Source organism: Gossypium hirsutum, chromosome A08 (genome assembly GCF_007990345.1).
Source record: "Gossypium hirsutum isolate 1008001.06 chromosome A08, Gossypium_hirsutum_v2.1, whole genome shotgun sequence".
NCBI classification, from domain to species: domain Eukaryota; kingdom Viridiplantae; phylum Streptophyta; class Magnoliopsida; order Malvales; family Malvaceae; genus Gossypium; species Gossypium hirsutum.
In genome coordinates, this window is record NC_053431.1 from 115,629,597 (window position 1) to 115,634,693 (window position 5,097).

At 37.0% G+C, this 5,097-nt stretch overlaps 1 non-coding gene across 1 annotated transcript; it reads left to right on the plus strand.

Moving 5' to 3' along the window:
* The first annotated feature begins 4,604 nt into the window (after nt 1–4,604).
* LOC121205728 (small nucleolar RNA R71) lies at nt 4,605–4,711 on the plus strand. The gene has a single exon (XR_005900803.1). It is a non-coding gene; the product is annotated as a small nucleolar RNA R71 (small nucleolar RNA).
* The last annotated feature ends 386 nt before the right edge of the window (nt 4,712–5,097 follow it).

Below are 5,097 nucleotides of genomic sequence, written 5' to 3' on the forward strand. Positions count from 1 at the left end.
GCGCACCTATCGAACAATAGTATAGTAATGGCAAGACTGAGATATCGTACCTAAGGGAACCAAAATTACTAGTAATAACTATCTTTTTATTATCTAGCCTAAGAATAAAAGGGTTTGTTTTAATTAACTAATTATTTAAACTAAGAACGCACAGAGAAAAGAATTGGGGAATTGCTTTTGGGAAAATCGATTGACTTGAGACAATACCTAAGGAAAAATCCACCTAGACTTTACTTGTTATTCTGGCTCTGAATCGGACGATTTATTCATTCAACTTGTTCCGTAGAGATCCCTAAGTTATGTTATTATCCCTATTCAAGACTAATAACGTCTAATCCCTAGATTGAATAACCGAGACTTTTCTCTAATTAACACTCTAGGGTTGCATTAACTCGATCTATGGATCCCCTTATAACATTTCACCCTAATCTGATAAAATCTTGTCACCCTATTTCTAGGCACGCAATCAACTCCGCTTAATTATGGCAAATGTACTCTTAGACAGGGTCTATTCTTCCTCTGAATAAAAGTATGTCTTGAATCAATATCCTGGGATATCAAAACAAGAATTAAGTACACATAATTAAGAACAAGTTAAATATTTATCATACGATTTAGAAAACAATAACAAGATTCGTCTTAGGTTTCATTCCCCTTAGGTATTTAGGGGATTTAGTTCATAACTAAATACGAAAACATCTCAGAAGAATAAAGAATACAAAACATAAAGAATAAAGAATAACAAGATTCATATTAGGTTTCATTCCCCTTAGGTATTTAGGGGAATTGAGGAGAGATCTTCAGTCTTGATGATGAATCTGGCTTCTGAGATGGATCAATCGGCTTCCTTGAGGTAATTCCTTACCCCTCTTCTCTGTCTCCCCTTTTCTCCTCCTCTAGTGCGTATTTATAGGCTTTGGAATACGTAGAAACCCTAAAAAATGGCCTTTTTTTAAATTGGACTTAAGTTGGGCTCGGTAGGGACACGCCCGTGTGCCATGACCGTGTGACGTGATTGCCAGGCCGTGTTCTATCCGTTAAATTGCACATGGCCGTGTGGGTCAATCACACGGCCGTGTGGGTCAATAGCCAGGCCGTACGAATCATGAAAGCCTTGGTCGACACCCTCGAAAGACATGGGCGTGTGAGCTGCCCATGTGGCAAGGCTTAGGCCGTGTCATCTTCTCGATTTGGTCCATTTTGTCCCTTTTTGGCTCGTTTTTGGCTCCTTTTGACTCTTGGTGCTCTCCTGAGTACAAAACCTGAAATTAAAGCATTAGGAGAATCGAATTCACCAATTCTAATGAGAAATCATCTATAAAATGCATTAAACATGGGGTAAAAATATGTATAATTTACGGTTTATCACTATACTTTGTGGTCATTGTTGGACAACATGCAAAAATTTTATGAATTATGTGAAAAATGTGAAAGACTACCGAAGTATCGTCATTAGTATTCCAATGGTAAAGGAGTACGAATGAGGAAAGTCCCGTTGAACCTTACGAATAGATTAGGATATTTGGGCATCTGAAATCGTTGAGTTGAGTCCGAGTTCACTTATGGATGCGAATGTCTGACCTCGTTGAGTTGAGTTTGAGTTCGTCAGATGTAACTAGGCATTTGAGCTTGTTGAGTTGAGTCCGAGTTCGCTTATGGGTGGGTTACATGGTAGCTTGGCTACATATGTGGCACTTATGTGCAAACTTTCCATGTATCCGAGTTATATTCCGATGTGTTCAACGGGTAAAATTCTAGTGAAATGGAAGAATACTCAAGATGCAAGTGACGTATTGGTAAGTTTTGTGGAATGGGAATTTTGGAAAGGTATGTACTTAACTCTCGGGTTGAGACTTGATACGACAACAAAAATATGGTAAGATGATGAATGATGAATAGAAATGTGATATATGTTTTGGTGATATTATGCTAATGTTGGTTGGTATAATTGCTTTGTTAAGTTATTTGTTATTTGCATGTGGACTTACTAAGCATCTATGCTTACTCCCTCCTTATCATTCTTTGTAGTTTTGACAAGTCAATTTGGAGTCGGGACGGTCGGAGGCACGCTCACACTATCACTGGACAATCGCAGTATAATGACTTGTAATTTTTGGAAAAATGGCATGTATAGTATTCCAATCATTTTGAGTGTATAATCTTACGATATGACCCATGGATGGAATGGAAATGTTTGAGAATGATTAACTATTGGAATGGCTAATCAGGTTTATATATGATAACGTGTATGCTTTATGTTTTAACTAAACCATGAAAATCCTTGGAAAGGTAAAATTGGCCACAAACAAAATCAGACAGCACCAGTGACATGAATTTGAAAAATCACTAAAAATAGTAGAAATGGAATTAAATGATGAATAAGTTATGGAATCGAATCTTGATGAGTATATTTTCATATGGAAGAAGCAAAATAGATAAATGAGTTATAATTTATGAGATATTTAAGTTTTGGTGGAACAGGGTTAGAGCGATCTCTGAATCCCCTGTTCTGACTTTAAAAGTTCACTATAAATTTTAAAAAAACAATTAGGAGTTGTACCTTACATATATGAAATCCTTATTGAGTCTAGTTTTATGAAAAATATACAGAATAGTTATTAAAACTCTGTACAAGGAGATATTTGATTTGTAATACACAAGGGTCAGAGTAGCCGAACCCTGAAATAGGGGAGACTTTAACTAATAAACTGTACTAATTGACCCAACCAAAAATTCTAGAAAAAAATTAGTAATTAGATATATGAGTCTAGTTTAGGAAAAAATTACGAAATTGGATTTCAAGTTTTGTAACTCGAGATATGGATTTTTTAGCGACTATGATGTAGTTAGCTAGCTTGTCTGGAAATTCTAAAATAAATTGTTTGAGCTGTTTAATTAATGAATTAAGTCCGTTAACACCTTGTGCTTGTCTCCAGTGACAGTCTCGGTTACGGGGGCGTTACAATGTGTCCGCCATTCATCTAGCTCCTCGATTTGTAGCCTTCATTCTTCATGAATAGGTCCTCTACTATTGCTTGAAAATGGCTCATGTACTTCCTTCAAACTCATTTCCTGCAAAGTAGGTTGCACCATATTGTCAATTTTAGTAGAATAGTTTAGACAATCACCTTCAATTTTCGATGTGTTGCCGGAATTGCAAGCTTGAAGGGTGATTGTTTCATCTCCCACACGAAGTGTGAGCTCACTTGTGCCAACATCAATAATCGTTCTAGCAGTTGCTAAAAAGGGTCTTCCTAAAATCAAAGGAGTGTTGCTATCCTCCTCTATGTCTAGAACAACGAAGCCAACGGGAAGTATAAATTTATCGATTTTAATTAGCACATATTCAATAATACCCTTAGAAAATCTTATAGTTTTATCTGATAATTGGATACTCATCCTAGTTTGTTTGGGTTTCCCAAGACCTAGTTGTTTAAACATTTTGTAAGACATGACTTTAATACTAGCCCCTAAATCAGCTAATGCATTATTAACATCTAAACTTCCAATTAAGCAAGGGATTGTAAAACTCCCTGGATCTTTCAATTTGTTGGGTAGTTTATTCTGTAGAATAGTTGAGCAAACTGCGTTTAGCTTCACATGTGAAGCCTCATCCAACTTTCGCTTATTTGCTAAAAGCTCCTTTAAGAATTTCATTGTGTTTGGCATCAGGGATAGAGCTTCAATAAACGGTAAGTTAATATGTAATTCTTTTAAGAGTTTAAAGAATTTACCAAATTGTTCATCTGAGCGGTCTTTCCTTGTTGCATTGGGGTATGGCACACGAGGTTTGTATTCTATAATTACCGGCTTTGGGTCATTTTGGCCGACCTCATCTTTTCTTTTGCTTATCTTAGTTTCTTACCTTGGTTCTGGTTCAAGTGTGACTAATCCTTCCTCATCTTGGCTAGTAATTGTGTTGAGTTGCTCCCTTGGTTTAGATTCTGTATTGCTTGGCAAGCTACCTTGTGGTCATTCAGAAATCAACTTGGCAAGCTGTCCAATCTGAGTTTCGAGCCCTTGGATCGATGCTTGTTGATTCTTAAGTGCTGCCTCAGTATTCTAAAAATGAGTTTCTGACACCGATATAAACTTTGAGAGCATCTCTTCAAGGTTCAGCTTCTTTTCCTGTTGGTAGGGTGGTTGTTGAAAACCCGGAGGATGTTGTGGCCTTTGATTTCCTTGACCACCCCACGAGAAATTGGGATGGTTCCTCCAACCTACATTATAAGTGTTACTATATGGTTATTTTGGGATCTAGGGTTGAAGGGTTGATATTCTGTACATGCTCCTCCTCCATTCGAATAGCACCTCACCACTGGATGTACCTGAGTAGAACCACACAAACTGTCAATCTTTTTATTTAAGAGTTCTATTGGTTAGATAGCATAGTAACCGCATCGAGGTTGAAAACACTGCCTGTTTTCATCAACTTTATTCTCATAACTTGCCACTGATAGTTATTCAGTGACATCTCCTCTATAAATTTGTAAGCCGCCTCAGGTATCTTATTATTGATAGTTCCTCCAGCGGCTGCATTAATCATCTGCCGAGTCGAAGGATTCAGGCCATTATAGAATGTTTGGACCTGTAGCCAAAGCGGTAACCCATGGTGAGGACACCTTCTCAAAAGGTCCTTGTATCTCTCCCATGCATCGTAGAGTGTTTCTAAATCCATCTGTACAAAAGAAGAGATATCATTACGTAATTTAGTTGTTTTAGCCAGTGGAAAATATTTTAATAAAAATTTTTCAGACATTTTTCCCAAGTAGTGATTGACCCTCGTGGTAACGAGTTCAACCATTGTTTACCTTTATTCCTTAACGAAAAGGGAAACAACCGAAGGCGAATGGCGTCATCAGAAACGCCATTAATTTTAAAGGTATCATAAAATTCTAGGAAATTTTCCAAGTGAGCGTTGGGATCCTCGTCCTGCAAACCATCAAACTGAACAAACAATTGTATCATTTGAATTGTGTTAGGTTTCAGTTCAAAATTATTTGTAGCAATAGCAGGTCTAACTATACTTGACTCAATTCCTGTTAAATTAGGTTTAACATAATCATACATAGTGAGCAGAGCAGGATTTTGATTAAC